General features: G+C 44.2%; 1 pseudogene; it reads left to right on the top strand.

Annotated features, from left to right (window-relative positions):
* Nucleotides 1-11,178: 11,178 nt before the first annotated feature.
* On the top strand, nucleotides 11,179-15,655 carry LOC100059594 (small ubiquitin-related modifier 2 pseudogene; annotated as a pseudogene).
* Nucleotides 15,656-20,314: the final 4,659 nt, after the last annotated feature.

Raw genomic sequence — 20,314 nt, 5'->3', positions numbered from 1 at the left:
ATTTAAAAACAAAGGGAAAAATACAGGGCACCTAAAATGGGAGACAGAGAAAAAATAGGCGTTTAGTTACAATTGGGTGGATTACATTTGAGACAGCAGCTAATCAGCGCCCTAGCACACGCTGTTTTTTCTCTGGGAAGCCTTCCCAGTCAGCTCTCACTCATCCTTCAAGAACCAGCTCCGCCACGACTTCCCTGCAGCCGTCCCTGAGCTCTCCCTTCCTACTGCCTCTGACTCCGTTCCCCCCTCAGCTCTGCAACAAGTACCCCTACGAAAGGGCGTTCTTTTACTGACTTTAGACATCTGAGTCATGACTGAACTGTGCGTATATAGAGGAACTCTTCTTTACATTTTCATCTGATAATCTTGACTTTTCCAACATTAACTCCTAGCAGAAAATTTTAGTGTTTCATATTTCAAGTCATCCTTTTTTCCCATGTACCCAAGACTGAGCTATGTTTTGGAAAAATATGGCTTTGTTCTGCTGGTAAGAGGCAAGGAGGCAGGCGAAAGCAAAAGGCAGTAACAAAACAGTTGAAAGCCGTTCCCATGGGAAAGAATGTCAATTTGCGAGCAGACACTGCCGCTGTCTCCTGGGTTTCAGTGTCACTTTCTCGCTCTGTGAAGTCGCAGTTAGAACGGGGTGGCGGAGCAGGTGGCTCCCCACCCCTGTGCAGTCACCACTGCGGAGACAGGCTCAGAGGGACTCTGAGGTCATTCCAAATGTAAACTGTGCGTGTAGCAATCAGAAAGTCACTGGGTTAGAGGAGTGAATGAATAGTTGAGCTCACTAAAAGTTAACATTTAGAAAAGACCAGACTTACAAATTTCAGGAGGTAGTGACAGCCTGGAATAAGATGATCCCCTCCCTCCAACTAAAATAACACACTGACTCCAGAATCTGTAAGTTAACCTCCCAGATACCCCACTTTTTTGGACAGAGTGGTCCGACCTCACTGGCAGGGCATACAGAAACATTATCTGATTTTGGTTCATCTAGCACTTTTTGAGCTCATACCAAGCCAGGCACTGGCTGGGTGCTGGGAATGCAGAGATGTGAAAACCGTCACTGCCCTTGAGCAGCGTATGGTCTGGTGGGGCTGATGAGATAAAGCTGGGGATTGCACAGCATGGGAGTGTGTAACAGCTGTGATGAGGACAGTGGAACCCCAGGGGAGGCCCGCTTGTCTAGGCTTGTGTTCGTGTGGGAGTGTTGTCTCTTAAAGAATCAAGATAACTGGATGGTCTCTGAGAGAGGCCTGGGCTCTGGGGCAGTGAATGTCAGGGAGCTCCAGCAGCTGGCAGCAAACTTGGGGATCAGGGCCAGGACCCCATGAGGACAGCCACTCTCTGACAGCCCACTGTGACTATGGGCATGGAGCTTCTCCACCCAGGACGTTCTCACTAACTTCACCCACCTGGAAATCGCTGCTCCTCTGTGAGACCAGACATTGGCACAAGCTTAACTTCCCAGGGCTGCCCTGAAAGGCCTGGGGAGCTGGCTTCTCTTGTTTCCAGCGATTGTCATGGGGACCAGCAATGAACACCTCCTGTCACAATGGCCACTAGTCTGATGCACTAGATGCCCAGCTAGCAGACAGCAAAGACTGTGTTCTCTCTCCTCCGCACGTGCAGAGCCTGGCACGCAAGTCTTTCAGCAAATGTTTGTTCAAATGAGTGAGCAGAGCCCCACTTTGCTTAGCGAGAGAGCATGGCTTCCAAGCTAACAACAAGAAAAAGCAAGATACTCTAAAAAAATCATCACTTTTCTTGAGCCCATCAGAGTGAGGCCACAAGTGAACATGATTCCAAAAAGTGACCAGCCCGCCCAGGAAAGATGGACACACAGCTGATCCACCTTTGGCAGAGGTGGAGGACCACGTGGCTGCCATGAAAGCAGGTAGGAAGAAAACAGCTAAAATGGTAACACATTCTTAAACGTGGCCTGAGTAGGACAGGTTAGAGGAACTAGAAGCCCAGACACAGGGGTGGTGGTCTGTACTCGCATGCGAGCTCTTTTCCGTGGCCTCTATCAGGCATCAGGAGAAAGATTGGGCTAGGAAGGAGACCCTGCCTTACACTGAGGAAGGACCAGAAGGGCGGAGCACCGCTGCCTCCCCACACAAGCCTAACAGAGCACAAGCCACAGCGGTCCTTGGAGGAGGGGCATGAGCATGGAGAGAGGCCCCTCCATGGCGGGCATGCGAAGACTGACGAGGCCGAAGTGGAGAAGGAGCACCCAGGAGACCCTCTGAGGCCACAGGCCCCACACGAGGCACAAGGTAACAGCAGCCCACTGCTGGACGGAATGAAAATGCACGGTGGAGCGGGTGACCAGAGCAACAACCAACAAAACCCAGCCACCACTGACTCCCTGCACTCCCTACACCCCTCCCTCACCGGCTGACAGAAGTGCCACACCCACCTCGGGTCCCTCAGCAGCTCTCCCCTCTCTGGCTTTCTGTCTTGGGAATTCCAGCTGCCTTGACCTCCCTGAATCCTCTCCTCTGACTCCTCAGCTCAGAGGAACCACCAGCCCATATTTGGGTCCGCCGTGCCGCAGCTTAGAGCCTCTCCAGGCGGTCAGCTGAAGCCGTTGTAGGGCTCACCGCACTTGTCTCCCCTCTCAGGGATGACTTTCCTTGCTGCCTGTTGTCCAGTGTCAAAACCATTGTTTCATAGATTTTGTCCGGGCTTCTAGTGTTTTACGGCTCAAAGGTGAATCTGGTCCCCGTTACACCAGCTTGGCCAGAAGCAAAAGTTCATCTGATTTTCAACAAAGATGCTAAAGCCGTACAATAGAGAAAGGAAAGACTTTTCAACAAATGGTGTAGAAGCAACTAGATACTCAAATGGAAAAAATAAACCTCAATGCCTGCCTCCCATCATATGGAAATGGTGCTGGAGATGGGGCATAAACCTAAACGTCAGAGGTAAGGTCGATGTAATAGAAATTTTAAGGGAAAACATACGTCTTTATGACTTGAGACTAGGGAGACATTTCTTAGACAAGAAACATAAAATAGTGACCATAAAAGAAAAAAAAGGATAGATTAGACTTCATCAAAATTAAAAACTTTTGCTTGTCAAGTGACTGTTAAGAAAATGAATAGTGGACTGGCCCCGTGGCACAGTGGTTAAGTGTGCACGTTCTGCTTTGGCGGTCCGGTGTTCGCTGGTTCGGATCCTGGGCGCAGATAATGGCACCACTCGTCAGGCCACGTTGAGGCGGCGTCCCACATCCCACAACTAGAAGGACGTGCAACTAAGATATACATTGTGTACAGGGGGTTTGGGGAGATATAGCAGAAAAAAAAAAAGATTGGCAACAGTTGTTAGCCCAGGTGCCAATCTTTAAAAAAAAAAAAAAAATTAAAAACTTTTGCGTGTCAAGTGACTGTTAAGAAAATGAATAGCGGGCTGGCCCAGTGGCATAGTGGTTAAGTGCGCACGTTCTGCTTTGATGGCCTGGGGTTCGCCAGTTCGGATCCCGGGTGCGGGCATGGCACTGCTTGGCATGCCATGCTGTGGTAGGCGTCCCACATATAAAGTAGAGGAAGATGGGCACGGATGTTAACTCAGGGCAAGTCTTCCTCAGCAAAAAGAGGAGGATTAGCAGCAGTTAGCTCAGGGCTAATCTTCCTTAAAAATAAAAAAAAGAAAATGAATAGGCAAGCCATAAACTTAGATAAAATAGTCATAAAATTAAAGATTAGTGTGTAGGATAAATAAAGAATTCCTATAACTCAATAATAAGAAGACAACCCAATTTAAGAATGGTTAAAGAATATGATCAGATACTTTGCAAGGAAGGTAAACAGATGGCCAATAAGCACATGAAAAATTGTTCAATACCGTTAGTCATCAGGGAGATGCAAATAATGAAAACTACAGAAGACGCCACTACAAATCCACTGGGATGGCTAAAATTAAAACACTAATACCAAATGTTGGTGAGGAAGTGAAGCACCTAGAACTCATATATTGGGGAGGAGGGGGAGAGAGGGGCTACAGTGGTATCTGGCAGTTTCTTGGCCCAGCAATTCTATTCTAAGCATTTATCCAAGTGAAATAAAACATATGCCCACAAAAAGACATGAAAGAATGCTCATATTTATAATATGCCAAACTGGAAACTCCCAGGTGTCCATCAATAGGAAGATGGATACACAAACTGCAATATATTCATACAATGCGAACCTCTCAGCAAGAAAAGGAACGAATTACTGAGACACAAAACCACGTGATGAATCTCAAAAACAGCATGCTAGGTGAAAGAGGCCAGACCGAAAAGAGTATGTGCCTCCGTACATACTGGATGATTCCATTTATTTGAAATTCTAGAACAGGCTAAACTACTGTATGAAAAAAAGAGACGTGTCTATCAAGAAAAGGAAAAAAATATGAGATGGGAAGTGTCTCTGGGGAGGGCGGAGCTGGGAACCAGCTGGGAGAGGGCATGAGGCACTCTCTGGGTATGTGAATGCTCTGTACTGGGGTAGGCAGGGGTTTGGGTTACACAGATTTGGGCAGTCATCAGAACTCAACAAACGACAACTTTAAAGATTTTAGCATTGCATTGTAAATTTTACCTCAAAATAAAAAAAAGAAATGCATTAAAAAATGTGAATGTACAAAATGTACAAAAATATAAATGATGGATGGATAGAGGGATGGATGAATAGGTAAATATGTGATAAAACAAAGATAGTAAAATATTGGTAACAAAGTCAACGTAGTTGGTAGATGGGCGGTCACTGTAAACCTCCTTCAACTTTTCTTTATGTCTGAACATTTCATAATATAAATTGATGGAAAATTTTTGTTAAATGAGCCAGGCAAGATGCTAGTCTCAGATAGGCAAGAGACAAGACAAGTTAAATAAGCACAGGAAATAATAGCACCAATAGCCGTCATTTATCGGAAACCTGTGCGAGGCCCCTGATGGAGCACTTCTTAAAATTCAGCTTGTTGGAGCCTCCCAACAAACCCATTTTACAGCTAAGACGCTAAAGCTTGGAGAATTTATGTAACGCATCCAAAGTGCCACCCCACAGTAGTGAGGAGCCGAGCCAGTGTTGATCCCAGGGTTCGTCCTCCATGCTCTCTCTCCTTTGCTGCCTCTGGAGGGGAGGCAGAGCCTGCTTATTCAAGCCAGCATTCATGGTTAGAACAGGGCTGACAGCAACGATGATCTCATGAGTCGTCAAAATATTAGAGGGCTTTCAATTTCTTCCAGTTGGGCAAAGGATGGACTCCAGAGTTGAGGAAGCGCTGTGAGGGCCTGAGGGCCTGCAGGGAGAGCTCGATGAGGGCAGGGACCACAATCTCTCTTGTTTCTGCTGTCACGCCACAGGCACAGTGCCTGGCAAACATAGGCCCTCCATAAATATTTACTGAATGGATGAATAAACGCATACAGAAACAGGAATCCAGGCAGGGCACTTAAATTCACAAGCAGGAATGTGACTCATGAATGGGAAAAAATCATCTTTCTAGGTCTATCTTATTCCACTTCAAACTGTACTTCTTTTGAGCTTCCCCAAAGAATGTAACTTTTTTTGAGTGACGTATTCTTGGAAAGGTTTTTTTTCTTTGCTTACACTGGAGGTATCCTTTGCACATGCTAACGTAGACCAGGAAATCTGTAAGAGTTCTGAAACATTCTCAGAATCTTGACTGTGAGGAGATCTTGAGAGGTTGCTTAGGTTAGCAGCTTTCTAAATGGAGGAGGCAAAACTGTCTTTCAATCCCTTTTCTCCCTCTTTCCTGGGGAAACAGCAACGGCTCTAACCTGACAGGAATAACATGAATGAGGACCACGGAAACCTCTTGTACTATTCACAGCCCATGAGGAGAGAGCTGCTGACAGAGCCTTTGAGAGGTTGGGAGGTTGGGGTCCAGGTTCTGGGCATCCCAGTGAAGACAGGTCTACCTGAGCCAACTCTAAGTTTGATTTTCTTAGTGGACTGAAGACAGCGATGTTTGAGGGGCTGGATCATGGAAAAGAATACTTCCCCTAAAGATACACTCAAAATAAGTCCATTTCCATTTCTTCAGTGCTCCCAAACCACTCTTTGAATGAGGTGGGAGACCATTTGCCTTTTGGTACAAGAGGAATGGAGTTCCTTGTGGCATTTAGTTGAGGGCCTCATGGGCTGCATAGATGCTCTTACAGGACTGGAATTTGTCATTGGTTCTTGTGTTGATGTTGCTGTAGAATGCTGTCTCAGTGGTTCTACCCAAATACTGATGATGTGGTGGTGTCTTACTCACATTGTACAAATGAGGAGCTAAGACTCAAATCCATGAAATAATTCATCATTGTCGTCCAGCCGGCACGAGGAAGAACAAGACAAGGGGGCTGGTCTCCACGCCCAGGCGAGGCGTCCTGCCTGCCTGTCAGCGTGTTCTTTTCACCACAATACTCGGATTTCTCTTTTACCCAAATTCAGTTACTAAAGCACACCACCTAATACTACTCATCAGAGAATAGCCTGGGAGTCCCTACTCAGCATTTTAGGTTGCTGTTATTTAGATTCATGACTTCTTTTGGAACTGTCGGGCATTCCCTGAGACCTGATGTCAGGGTGGTGGTTAAGGAGAACATGACCTCTCTCCTGAATATTCCCTGTGAGTCTGGGTGAGATGGAAGATGTAGATGTAGATCCCAACATCTCCACGAAGGTCTGAGTGTGTTTGTAAGAGCCCTCTCTTCTGTCATTTCTCCATCACTCGCTGGGAAGGTAAAGTAAGATCCAGTGAGGCTGAACTGCTGTGAAGAGAGAAGGGAGTCAGTCTGTGATGGGGACAGGCCTATCTTTTCTTTGCCTCCTGCTTCTTCATCACTAACAAGTCAAGATTATGGTGCTGGCCAAGTGGACATCTAAAGCAGGAGAACTCACAGAAGACGAAGTAGCTCTTTAAAAAATTGAATTATCTTGACAAAGTCTGGCAAAGCACATGGAGAGCTGGCTTAAAATGGCAGCCGGGAAAGGATGGAAAAGGACCATAACCTTTTAAAGAACTCAATAGTTGGCAAGTCTTCAATTTCTAATGCTGGGGGATGATAAATTATTCAAATGAAATAATCCTGGCTTCCACTCACCGCAGAACAAGCATACTGCTTCTCCCATCACTAACCCACAGAGGCTTTTACTGTAAGACGCCAACATGAATACATTTCTGCTTTGGATGTTTTCACTGCTTCCTTACCCGGAGATTTCATTTGCTCTTCCGCAGGCTCCAGAAGTGAGCCACTCTTCTGGTCACATCACAGAACAACGTAAAGATCCATTATCTACACACATTCCCTTGTTGTGCTCAGGATTTCAGGCAACAAAGGATTGAATCAGAGCCCCCATCCCCACACAAGACCATTATCTGACCTGCAGACCACTGCTTTCTAAGCTTTTATGTGCACAGGAATTACTCAGGGGTCTTGTTAAAATGCAGATTCTGATTCACTAGGTCTGATTGACTAGAGAGTCTGCCTTTCTAACAAGCTCCCAGGGGACACCAGTGCTGCTGGTCATGGATCACTCTTTGAGTAGCAAGACAACTAGATGGCTATAAAAACCAGCCTCACCCCCAGGGTCCCCCTCCACCAGTCTAACCGGTACATTACATCAATATCACAGCCCTGCTCAAAACCCCTCGGTTGCCTGCTAATAAAATCCAGACTCTTTTACCTGGCATTCAAGGCCCTGCACATATTGATCCTACCTGCTTCTTATCTTTTTTCCATTGCTCTCTTTTCATGATCTGCATCTCAACCAAATGGGACTGTTTGCTGCTTCCTAGACGTGCTCTCACCCAGCCTTCATTCTGTTCTTTCTTCCACCTAGAATGTTCTTGCACAACTCCTTCAAAGTCCAGCTCAAACGCTGCTTCCTCTGTGAAGCCCTACGCAGTTCTCCCAGCCGGACGTCATCCTCTTTCCCCTGCCTCTGACGTCACTTTGTACCGACCTCTCTGAGGGACGTTATCACTGGCTGTCTTGCACCATAGTGTTTGAGGACCATGTCTCTTATCTTGTTTGTACTATTATCTGCTCTACACTTCCTCAGGGAGGTTCTTGCTTGATTTATGCTTGTAGCTTATAGACACTTAGCACAATACTTTGTACACTTGGACATAATTGTAAGTGTGTGTTTATTAGTTAATTTCATTGGTGTATAATTTAAATCAGTAAAATGTGTAGATTTCATTGAGTTTTACACTCAGGTAACCACCACCCGTTCAAGATAGAGAACGTTCCCATTACCCTAGAATGTTCCCTTTCCAGCCAATCCCCACCAATAGTTCCTGTCCCCAGCTCACATTTCTCCCGCCCTAGAATTGATTTCTCTCTTCTTGAGCTTCATATAAATGGAATCATACCATATGTACTCCTTTGTCTAGCTTCTTCTACTCAACATAATGTTTTTGAGATTCATCCATGTTGCCACATGTTGGAAATATCTTCTTAAAGAATTCACTATAGGTGGGAATGGAAGCTCTGCTTTACCGCAGTCACACCAGCTGGAGACGTCCCTGAGTCAGTGGCGTTTTGGACTTTCTGTGCTTGCTTCCTGCCTGCTGCCAGATTGTTCACAAAATCACGGAACTCCCTTGAAGCCCTGTTGCTCTTTCTTGCTGGCATTTCCACCTTCTCCACATTGCTTCTCTGCCTCTTAGCTTCCTTCCACAGGAGATAGCTTCTGACGGCTTTCCCCGCCATCTCCCCAAGACCCTGCTGTCCAGCTCCAAGGTTCTGTGCTCCTGGGCAGGGCCTCCATCTGTGGGAGATGTCATCTCCATTCTTTCTTTGCAAATTTGTTTTTCTTCTTTGAGGATGGGGTGGGTCATCTGTTGAGGCTCAGCTACAGTCACTTGTCTGGCAGCCTCTGGGCCCATGTCCGTTCTTTGCCAAGAGGCAAGTGTGACTGGGCCACCGGCGAGGAAGAGGCTGCTGGCCCTGGAGTGCTCTCTGCTAACTGCGTCCTGGGAATTCTCAGGTGATCTCCCCTGATGATGATAGGCCCGCTCCCTCCTGCCAGCCCATGTGACCCAGCGATGGCACTAATGGTGGCAACCCTTCTTGGCTGACAGATTCTCTTGGTCTGGGTCTTGGTGTATGTTCGGGCTTACAGGCTCAGCCACTGCCTCCTCCCATCGCAAGGCCCACAATGGGCTTATTCTCACGCCTTGTATCAACTCTGCTGTGGTCTAGGTCAGAACTGCCACTTTGGGCCTTCGTGTGGTAGGATGAGAAAGAGGCCTAGACTGGACAAGATTAAATCGCTGCTCCAGAAAAGGAGACCCAGGCCTGCACTCCCTGACACTGTGACATCTGGCTGAAATGCAAGGGGAGGAGCCAGGTGTTATCCCCAATGAATTGTCTTAATCTGGGAAGAACAAGGAAAGGAAGCCAGAAGGTTAGCGCTGTTGTTTGGATTTTTTAAAAGTTGTGGTAAAATATACTATCGTAGTCAGCTCGGGCTGCTGGAACAAGTACACCACAGACTGAGGGGCTTAAACAGCAGACATTTATTTCTCACAGTTCCGGAGGCTGGGAAGTCCAAGATCAAGGTCTGGCAGATCCAGCATCTGGTGAGGCTCTCTTCCTGGTTTGCCGACGGCTGTCTTCTCACCGTGTCCTCACGTGGGGAAGAACAGAGAGAGGAGGCAAGCTCTCTCCTGTCTCTTCTTATAAGGGCACTAATCCCATCGTGAGGTGCTCACCCTCTTGACCTAATCACCAAAGGCCCCACCTCCAAACACCATCAAACTGGGGATTAGAGTTTCAGCATATGAATTTGGGGGGGGGGGTCTCAAATATTCAGTCTGTAGCATAAACATAACATAAAATTTACCACCTTAACCATTTTAAAGAGTGCAGTTTAGTGGTGTTTTGCCCTTTTTGAGTTGTCATTTGCTGAATGCTGTCCAGGGCATATGTAACTAATTGTATGTAGCACTCCCTGATGGAGTCTGTGAAGTAAGTGTCATTATCCCTGTCTCACGAAGCTACGGCCCAGAGAGGGCTGTGCTTACAGACGGCATATGCCAGATCTTGGATTTAACCCTGTCTGTCTGCTCCAGGCTCGTCTCCTGCTGCGCTGTCATTCTGCCTTTCTGTCTGGTTCCTTGAAGGTGATTTCAATGTCTCTGATCTCATATAACCCATCAAAGTGCTTAGAGTGCTGACCACAGAGTCCTTCTGTCTCATCACAGCACTTACGGAAAGGGAGTCAGGAAGGAGATGGTGCCTTTCCTCTCCTTGCCAAGGGGCCAGTCAGCGTTGCGGTCCCCCCGCCCCCCCGCATTGGCCTCTGTTGTGTGACTTGAGATCTGCAGAATATCGACAAGGACTATTAAAAATATTTTCCATTCCAGGGTTGTTACATACCTCAAATTCCTGCCAACAGTTCTCTGAGCTAGAGTTTTGTTAAAGTGCAAAGAATTTAATAAAAGAGAAGACATATGGAGCCGTTATCTCCCATTGACATTGCAGCCATTTTGCGTTATGAATTGCCCAGCCCAAGCCTGCTGGGATGGCCCCAGGGCCAATTATTGCAGAATGAGGAGAAAAAGTAGGGAAGGATCTATAGTTTAGGATTCCACCCAAGAGCCCAGGACCAAATGAGGTACTGTAGTGCAGTATGGATGCCTGGATGGAGTGTAGGGTGAGGGGGATATCTTCATTACATTGGATTTGGCAGTGATTTTTTGGATGTGACATCAGAAGCACAGGCAACAAAAGAAATAATAGATAAATTATCTTTCATCAAAATTTAAAACTTTTTGCATTAAAGGACACTATCAACAGAGTGAAAAGCACCTCACAGAATGAGAGAAAATATTTGAAAATCATCTATCTGTTAATGGATCAATATCCAGAGCATGTAAAGAACTCCTACAACTCAAAGACAAAAAACCAAAAAACCCAATTAGAAAATGGGCAGAGGACTTGAATAGACATTTCTCCAAAGAAAATATGCAGGTGGCCAATAAGCACATGAAAAGATGCTCAAATGATGAGTCATTAGGGAAATGCAAATCAAAAGCACAATGAGATACCACTTCACACTTATTAGGATGGCTGTCATAAAACAAAATCCCCCAGAAAAATAACAGGTATTGGCAAGGATGTGGAGAAATTGGAACCCTGGTGCTTTGCTGGTGGGAGTGTAAAATGCGGCTGCTGTGGAAAACACTATAGTAGTTCCTCAAAAAATTAAGCAGAATTACCATATGATCCAGCAGTCCTACTTCTGGGTATACACCCAAAAGCATTGAAAGCAAGGGCTCGAAAAGATACCTGTACACTCATGTTCACGGCAGCATTATTCATAATAGCCAAAAGGTGGAAAAAACTGAAATGTCCATCAATGCCTCCACGAATAAACAAAATGTGGTCTATACATACAATGGGATATTATTCAGCCTTAACAAGGAAGGAAATTCTGACACCCGCGTGTGGGGTCACCTCGGCATGGTCCAGGGTGGTGGCTCTTGGGAATCCCAGTGAGGATGCGTTATTCTGGAAAATAAGCTTGGTTAGCAAAAATGACTGTGTTCTCCTTGTTAATGAGTGCTGCAGGGAAAAGAATGTACCCAGGACCTACTCAGTGTGTTTCAGTAGTGATGCTCCAGCCACAGAATCCAGTTTCCCTCCAGAGCTTCTCTGTTATCCAGGTAGCAAGATGCTGTTTACTGAGTTGTATTCACTTACGCCTCCCTTTCAGCAGCTGTGATTTGTGCAGATTTTCATCTCTAGTGGTATCAAACGCCAAGATCCCAAAAACGAATGTGGACAATGGCTGGAATTTCCCTATCTTGGCAGCAACTTTGGGGAACAATGACAGAATAGAATGGGAAAAGGGCTGGATTCTGTTCCATCTTAAAACCAACAGCTGACTGGAGCCCTGACTCCTCATTTTGATGTACTCCCAGGTTTGAGTCATTCTGGCACATGCTCCATCTGTCAGGTATAATAATGGGTTTTAATGGTTCGTTTATAGCCCCGGGATGAAAGCCCAGCTGCATAACTTGATGTTGAGTTAAGGCATGCCCGCAATAGAGAGACTGCTCTCCTCCGTGGAAACTGAAGCGTAGATGAGCTCATGGCGAGTCCTGTCTTCAGATCTGCTGTTAAAAGAGAAAAAAGCTCTTCTCCCATTTGTTCTTTTAATAGCTTCATCTCTATTATAAGTGATCTTCCCACCTCCAGAAACTCAGCATTAAAATATCATTGAAATGCACCACAAACAGTGCAAATATTTTTTTCAGAGTGATCTTGATTATGAGCAGGGTAATATAGCAGCAACAAACACCCCTCCTAATACTAACTAAAAATATTTTAAATAGCTTTCGCACTATTCCATCCCAGGGTCTCTCACCCCTCCCGTCTGAAATGCAAAGCAGAATTTTTAATACTTTGAACTCTATGATTCAGACATACCTGGATTCATCCAAGCTCTGGAAGTTACTGTGGGGTGTGGCAGTTATAAAACATGGCATCAAAATTTTAACACTCCTCTCATCAAAAGTTGAGGTCTATGGCTCCTACTCTTGAATCTAGGCTTCGTGACTGCTTGAGCAAGAAAATGCAACAGAATTAGTAGTACTGGTTTCTAGTCCCAGGCCCTAAGGAACCAACAGCTTTTACTTTCTGTCTCTTGGGATGCTCCCCCTTCTTGGAACTCTGTCACCAGGCTGTGAGGAAACTCAACGGCGCATGGAGAAGCTCATGAAGAGAACCCAAGTTCTCAGGCCCGTGGACTCAGCTGAGCTCCCAGAAGATAGCTGGCCCTGTGAGTGAGCCATCTCGGAAGCGGTCGTCTAGCCCCCAGGCTACTATGAATAACACTGCTGTGAACATTCGTGTGCAAGTTTCTGTGTAGACGTATGTTTTCATTTCTCTTGGGTATGTACCTACGAGTAGAATTGCTAGGTCATATGGTAACTCTATGTTTGGCCATTTGAGGAACTGCCAACCTGTTTGCTACAGCAGCTGCACCATTTTACATTCCCACTGGCAATGTATGAGGGTTCCAATTCTCCATATCTTTGCCAACACTTTTTATTTTCTGTCTTTGTGATTATAGCTATCTTACTGTGAAGTGGTATCTCATTGTGGTACTGACTTGCGTTTCCCTGATGGCTAATGAAGTTGAGCATATTACATGTGCTTATTGACCATTTGCGTACCTCCTTTGGAGAGTGTTTACTCAAATCCTTTGCCCATTTTTAAATTGGGTTATATGTCTTTTTATTATTGAGCTGGAACAGTTGTTTATATATTCTAGATATCAATCATTTGTCAGATATATGATTTACAAATATTTTCTCCCATTCTGTGGGTTGCATTTTTTTACTTTTTTGATGGTGTCCTTTGAACCATAAAACTTTTTAATTTTGATAAAGTCCAATTTATCTATGTTTTTTTGGTTGCTTATACTTTAGGTGTCATATCTAAGAAACCATTGTCTAATCCAAATTCACAAAGATTTACACCTGTATTTTTTCCAAGAGTGCTACAGTTTTAGTTTAAGTCTTTGATCCATTTTGGGTTAATTGTTATATGTGGTGTAAGGTAGGGCATCCAATTTCCTTTGTTTTACATGTGACTATCCAGTTATCCAAGAACCATTTGTTGAAAAGATTATTCTTTTCCCAACTGAATGGTCTTGGCGTACGTTGAAACCCAATTAACAGCAAATGTGAAGGTTTATTTCTGGACTCCCAATTCTGAATTCTCAATTCAGTTGACCTATGTGTCTGCCTTTATGCCAATAATACACTGTCTTGTTTCCTGTAGCTTTATAGTGAGTTTTGATTTCAGGAAGTATGAGTCCTGTAACTTTGTTCTTCTTTTTCAGGATTATTTTAGCTATTCTGAGTCCCTTGCATGTCCACATGAATTTTAGGACCATTTGGTCAACATCTGCAAAGAACACAGCTAGAATTTTGATGGGGATGGCATTGAATGACTCTGTGTATCACTTTGGGAACTGTTGCCATCTTGACGATATTTAGTCTTCTGACCCTTGAACCTGAGATACCTTTCCATTTATTTAGGTCTTCCTTAATTTCTTTCAATAAATTTTTGTTTTATTTTAAATATTGGCACTTGAGCTAACATCTGTGCCAGTCTTCTTTCTTCTTTCTTCTTCTTCCTCTTTTCCCCCTCCACCGCCTCCTCCTCATTCTCCCCAAGGTCCCCAGTACATAGTTGTATATTCTAGTTGTGAGTGCCTCTGGTTGTGCTATGTGGGATGCCGCCTCAGCATGGCCTGATGAGTGATGCCATGTCTGTGCCCGGGATCCGAACTGGTGAAATCCCGGCCAACGAAGCAGAGTTCGCGAACTTAACCACTCGGCCATGGGGCTGACCCCTCAATAATGTTTTGTAGTTTTCAGAGTATAACTTTTGCCTTTCTTTTGTTCAGTTCATCCCCAAGTATTTTATTCGTTTTGATGCTGTTGTAAATGAGCAGTCTTGGTCTTTCGGCTGTGTTGAGAAGCCCTTCCCTGCTAAGAGCTTTATCTTACACAGGTATTTCAGCTCCCTGGGATTTTCACGCTTCTCTGGGTAAGTCCTAGCTTTTTCACAATTAATCAACTGGAAATAAACCCCATAATAAAGATCTTCTGGTCTAACAGGTTTTAACAGATTAAACTTACGCTTTCAAGGGACTTATTTTTTACTTTAGAAAATGCTTTTTGGCTGCTGCCGCTTCCTCCTGCAGCTGCTCCTGGCGCTGCTGTGTTCTCGTTTGGTGCCAGCCTGGCACCTCTTTTGTGAAGCGGCAGTGACGAGACTCCAGGGCTCGCCATGGCCAATGAAAAGCCCAAGGAAGGAGTCAAGACTGAGAACCATGATCATGTTAATTTGAAGGTGGCGGGGCAGGATGGTTCTGTGGTGCACTTTAAGATTGAGACATATGCTGTTTGGTAAGCTAATGAAAGCCTATTGGGAACGACAGGGTTTGTCAGAGGCAGATCGGGTTCTGACTTGACAGGCAGCTGATCAAGGAAGCACGCACACCTGCACAGTTGGAAATGGAGGATGAAGATACAACTGATATGTTCCAGCAACAGACAGGAGGTGTATACTAAAAAGGAAACCTGTGCTTTACTCCAGAACTCTGTTCCTTCAGACCAAGAGGACATTCTCCACTAGAAAACCACAGTTTGGTTGCACCACATCCTGACTACTGCAGTACAGTTTTCTCTATTCTTTCATTTTCCCTTCCCCATGCCTTTGATGTACATAAAGTAATTGGTGTATAAGCACAAGCATATTGATTTTTTTTCCCTAAATGGCCAATGCTATGTTTTGATCAACATCAAATGGAGATGGGATGGGGAAAAATACTGCTTCTGTGAAAATACCCCTTTCTCCATTAATAGCATGTGCATTCAGCTCTTACTTTTTTATTCTAGTAAGTTATTTTGTGTTCACCATTTAACAACAACAATAAAACGTGGAAGTTATTCCATACCGTGTTCACTTGGAGAGTTTTAATGTTTTTCATTTATCATTGTAAAACCAAGAACAATTTTATAGCTTTTTTATATGTAGCCATTATATGTAGGGCAATCTGTCTTCAGGTAGGGATAAATTACTCTCAAAGAAAGGAATCCTAGATAGTTTTCCCTTCAAGTCAAGCATCTTATTGTTTAAATAAACTTCTTCTGAAAAAAAAGAAAGAAAATGCTTTTATTACTTCTGTTTCTCAGCTCAAGTGCAATTAACAGTAAAATGAAATGTGGCTCACTATGCTTTCCTCAGACTTATGTTAAATGACCTTATTTTAAAGAAAAACAAGGCAGAAATCCTTCCCCAGTAGCTTTTCTTGGGAAGAGCTCTACTCCTCGGGCTATTTCTGTATGCCCTTTCAGCAACAAGATTTTCAGTCTCAGCATATGTGAATTTCCAGTTTCTTCTTTGTTGAGAATAACTAGAAAAAGCATGAAATGGAGTTCAGAAATAGTAAAGAGAGATGATATTAAATAAGAGCAGTAGGAATTCTGCCAAGAAGCCTTGAGAGGAATGACAGGAGCGGAGGGAAAGGCTCTTGCACGTGGAACAGCTCCTGCGTGGCGAGGAGGAGGCGCTCGGAGGAGCTCCCAGCGAGGCGTGGCCTGGCTGCCGTTTCAGTCATCGAAATCAGACTGCAGCGAAAGTGGGCTTCTTTACTTTTTAATGAAAAATTTCAAAAACACAAAATAGAGTAAGTATTTGTCATAATGAACAAATATAATGAACCTCCAGGCACCCATCACCCCAGACTCAACAGTCATCAACTCATGGCCAAATTTGCATCTTCTGTAAACCTACTAATCCCCACCCCTACCCAGATGATTTGGAAGCAAATCCCAGATTTTACATTATTTCACCCACAAACCTTTCATTATATATGTATATATCTATATCCATGTATATGTACCCATTATCATACCTTTGAATATTTTATGTTAAGAAATTATTGTTAATTTTCAACCAGAGTTCAAATTTTCCAATTATCTCATAATTTTTTCTTTGTTTGTTTGAATCGGGATCCATATAAGGTCCATATGTTGCAATTGGTAGATGTTTCCCTTAAAATCTTTCAGTCCATATTTCAGTGAAGATCCGGGCATGGGGAGAAATGCTTCTTCACAGGTGCCTACTTCTCCATGAATAGTCTGCAACAAAACCAAATAAATGTATCATGGTCCTGTAGAAACTATAGGGTAAGGAACTTCTTCAACACTTCTAACAACCGAATGAAAATAACAGTGAGTATAGATTTCATATATTGTGGATTCAGAAGTGTCAAAATGTAACTTCATTTTATTAATTTTTAACTTGAGTCCTTATTCTGTCTTTTTTTTTGAAAACTCAGTCTAGTCTCAGATAAATCTAATCGGGTCCAGTGAGTTTTCAATTTTAGTCACCTTCGGAACACCCGCCCCCCCTTCTCCCAGGAGCTGATGCTGTCAAAAGGACCCACTTACCTGCAGTTTTGTGTGGGTGGGGAGGAACTGAGCCCTCCTGTTTCATTGTTCCCTCTGTTTTCCATTGCTGCATACATAATGAGCTGCCACAAACTTAGTGGCTTAAAGCTACACTTGCTTATTAGCTCACCGTTCTGTGTGTCAGAATTCTTGCGCAGCATGACTGGGTTCTCTGCTCGGGGAAGGCTGAAATCAAGGTAGTGGCCGGGTGAAGTTCTTGTCTGGAGGCTCTGGGGAAAATTCACTTCCGAAGTTATTCTTGTTCTTGGCAGAATTCAATTCCTTTTGGTTGTGGGACTGAGGTCCTGGCTTCATTGCTAGCTGTTAGCTGAGAGCTGCCCTCCACATCTAGATATCACCCACATCCCTTGCCACATACACCCCTCTGTCTTCAAGCCAGCAAGGGCACATCAAATCCTTCATGTACTTCAAATTTCTGACTTCCTCTTCGGTAACCAGATGGAGACAACTGTCTGCTCTTAAAGGGTTCCTGTGATTGGATAGCGCCCCACTCCCCTCACTGTCCCCATATAATCTCGATATGTTGATACCAACTGATCTAGAAACTTAATTACATGTGGGTGTAATGTAATGTGGGTGTATGTGGGTAACATCTGCAAAATGCCGCCACAGCAGTTCCTAGATGGGTGTTTGATTGAATATCTGGGAGAAGACTCATGTACACCAGGGGCTAGGAAGGGGTTGGGGGTTGGTGAGGGCATCTTAGAATTCTGCCTACCGCAACTTCCATGGTAAAAATTCATGAGCTGCAGCTGTGTCATCAGCTGTCCATGCCGTATCTTCTGATGGTGCATCTTCTGGTCCTACCTTGAGCGTTGGGCTGGTCCTTGAGACAGGATCTTTCTCTCTCTCCAAGATAATCTCTAGAAGTGAGGAAAGCAGGACTGGAGGCTGGAAGAGAAGCTGATCCTCAGTGCATTGGAAACAGCAGCTTCAGCCTGTCCTAATGGGAGCTGGGACAGCCCTTCAGAGTCAGCCCAAATGAGACAATGGGGCTGGGCTTGTGTATCTCCACATCAACCAGTCACTGGCCACAAGACACTTCCTGGGGGCGGAAGTGATGCAAATCTCAAGGGAGGCAGCTCCCTGTGTTGAGGGGAGTTTCCAGGCAAGGACCCAGCTGTGAGGCAGCTGCTGTTCCCAGCAGCCAGGAGATGGGTTCTGGGCCCAGAAGAGGGTAGACTAGCACACCCTACCTCAATATCCACACCACCCAGCTTTTCTCCTTTTCGCTTTTTTCTAAGGTACACCTGGGGCTTTCCTTTTGAATTTATAAGCCAAGAGTTCTGGCATATTTGTTCTCCAGTTCTGCTGTGCCTGAGTTAGCAAAAAGGCTTCGTATTTTATGAACCATCTTGCCACAGCAAAATGGATATTCAAGTATATAATATCCATTATTACAATTTAATGTATAATAGCATTTTATTGATTTTTTATTTGTGAGTATACTACTTTACTGGGAATTTTTTGTCAATAAAACTTTTGAGTCATCTCAGATCCTCTCTGGACAGAGGGAGAGAGAAAGCCATCAAATGTTTATAGATTCTCATGGGTTCACTTACAGCCTGAGTTCTGTCAACTCAGTTTCCCCATAAAAACCATAAAAGTCATTTTCTAAGTGCCTGGCCCCCGTCTGTCTGCCCTGGGCAGTCACAGCCTTCGTGAAGCACACATCCTCTGCTACCTGCATCCCTCTATCTCCAGTGCTCGGTGCTCAGCAGTGAATGGATCTGACCCTCATCTGATATAAATAAATACATATATACATAAATAAAACGACCATAGTTTCTATTGAAGGGTATATTCCACGGCCTTTAAATCTTAATGGATATGAAAATTAAATAAGACGGAAAGATAGGATAAGACAGGCATTTTGACACTGTTAGTGGCAATTCTTAAAGCTCACCCTGTTAGATGGTGCTGTAGAAGGAGGGTCTGAAATTCATGCACAGTTCAGAGACAAGCTCACAAAGCTTTACCTATGAGAGCCACAAATATGTGATCTATTCCACAAATTTTCTTTGGCTAGTCTAAAGGAAAAGTCCAGTATGAAGATGAAAATACCAGGGTTGATGACCAAAGAACTAGATTCTGCCAGCACTGGACCCAGTTTGGCTGACTTAGGCCCAGTGGCTAACTTAGACCCATCTTTGTCAGGAACAGAGGGAAGCCCATTGATTCTGCTGGGAGAAAGTGAGTGATTCAGCCCCAGGTCAAGGTGGACAGGAGGTGGAAAGCAGTGGGGAAAATATGTACCCAACCCGTTCAACAACTGACCTTTGGGAAGGCCAAATACCTAGAATGTTCCTCCTGCACTTGAGGAGAACAGGAGCTACAGTTGGCTGGCTGTTTCCAAAGCAGTGAAAACTGTCCTTGGGATTCTGGGTAACTTCTTACAAAAGACAAGTGTGTGGAGCACAATTTTGTGAGTGACCTTCAATTCTGCCATATAAAGCAAGTGAATTCATTGGAATCAATTCCCACTCTAAGCTGCTAACCAGCTCACAAGCCAGATCAATAGGATGCTGGCTACTCATCTGACAGCTATACGGGCGTCTTACCTCTAATTGTTGTTTGACTTTAAATCCAGTTCCAAAAGAATGTTTTGTAGAAGTTTAAGAAATATGCTATTGATATTAATTTGAATTAACAAATTATAAAACAACAGTAATTAAAGCTGTGTGGTATGAACACGTGAAAAGCGGATCAATGGGACACACTAAGAAGTTTAGAAATAGAGCTGTGTACGTACAGGTATTCAGTATAGGATAAGATTGGCGTTTCAATAAGTGGAGGAAAAATAGTTTATTTAATGAATGTTTGAGGAAAAGAAATAAAGTTAAATCTGTATCCTGTAAACTAGGATAAGTTCCAGATGGACCAAAAAATGTATTTGGGAAAAAAAGGGAATCATTTGGTTACTAGAGGAAGTCCTGTGGCAATTTATTTTTGCAATGATCTTAGAAAAGGGAAGAACTTTCTATATATGGTACAAAATCCAGAATCTGTACTTTGCATAATAAAGAATTTGGCTGACCTTTGTCTCTAGTTCCCACGAGGTAACTTCTAAATCACTGGAATTTTGGGGTGATAAGAATGCCTTTATCATTCAGGGTGGACCCTGAGAGTTTGCTCTGAGGAGATTACTCAGATGGGGACTGGCACATAGGAAGACCAGTCACGTGATTCGAAGGCTGGGGCTCTGGGACGGGAGGGGTGAGCTGGAGATTGAGTTCACACAAGTGGCCAGTGATTCAACTAATCACACCTACAGAGTGAAATCCTAATTGAAAACCCTGGA

This window comes from Equus caballus, chromosome 8, assembly GCF_041296265.1.
Source record: "Equus caballus isolate H_3958 breed thoroughbred chromosome 8, TB-T2T, whole genome shotgun sequence".
Classification (NCBI taxonomy): Eukaryota; Metazoa; Chordata; class Mammalia; order Perissodactyla; family Equidae; genus Equus; species Equus caballus.
Note: the sequence above shows the minus strand (reverse complement) of the source record. Positions and strands in the feature narration are given on the sequence as shown.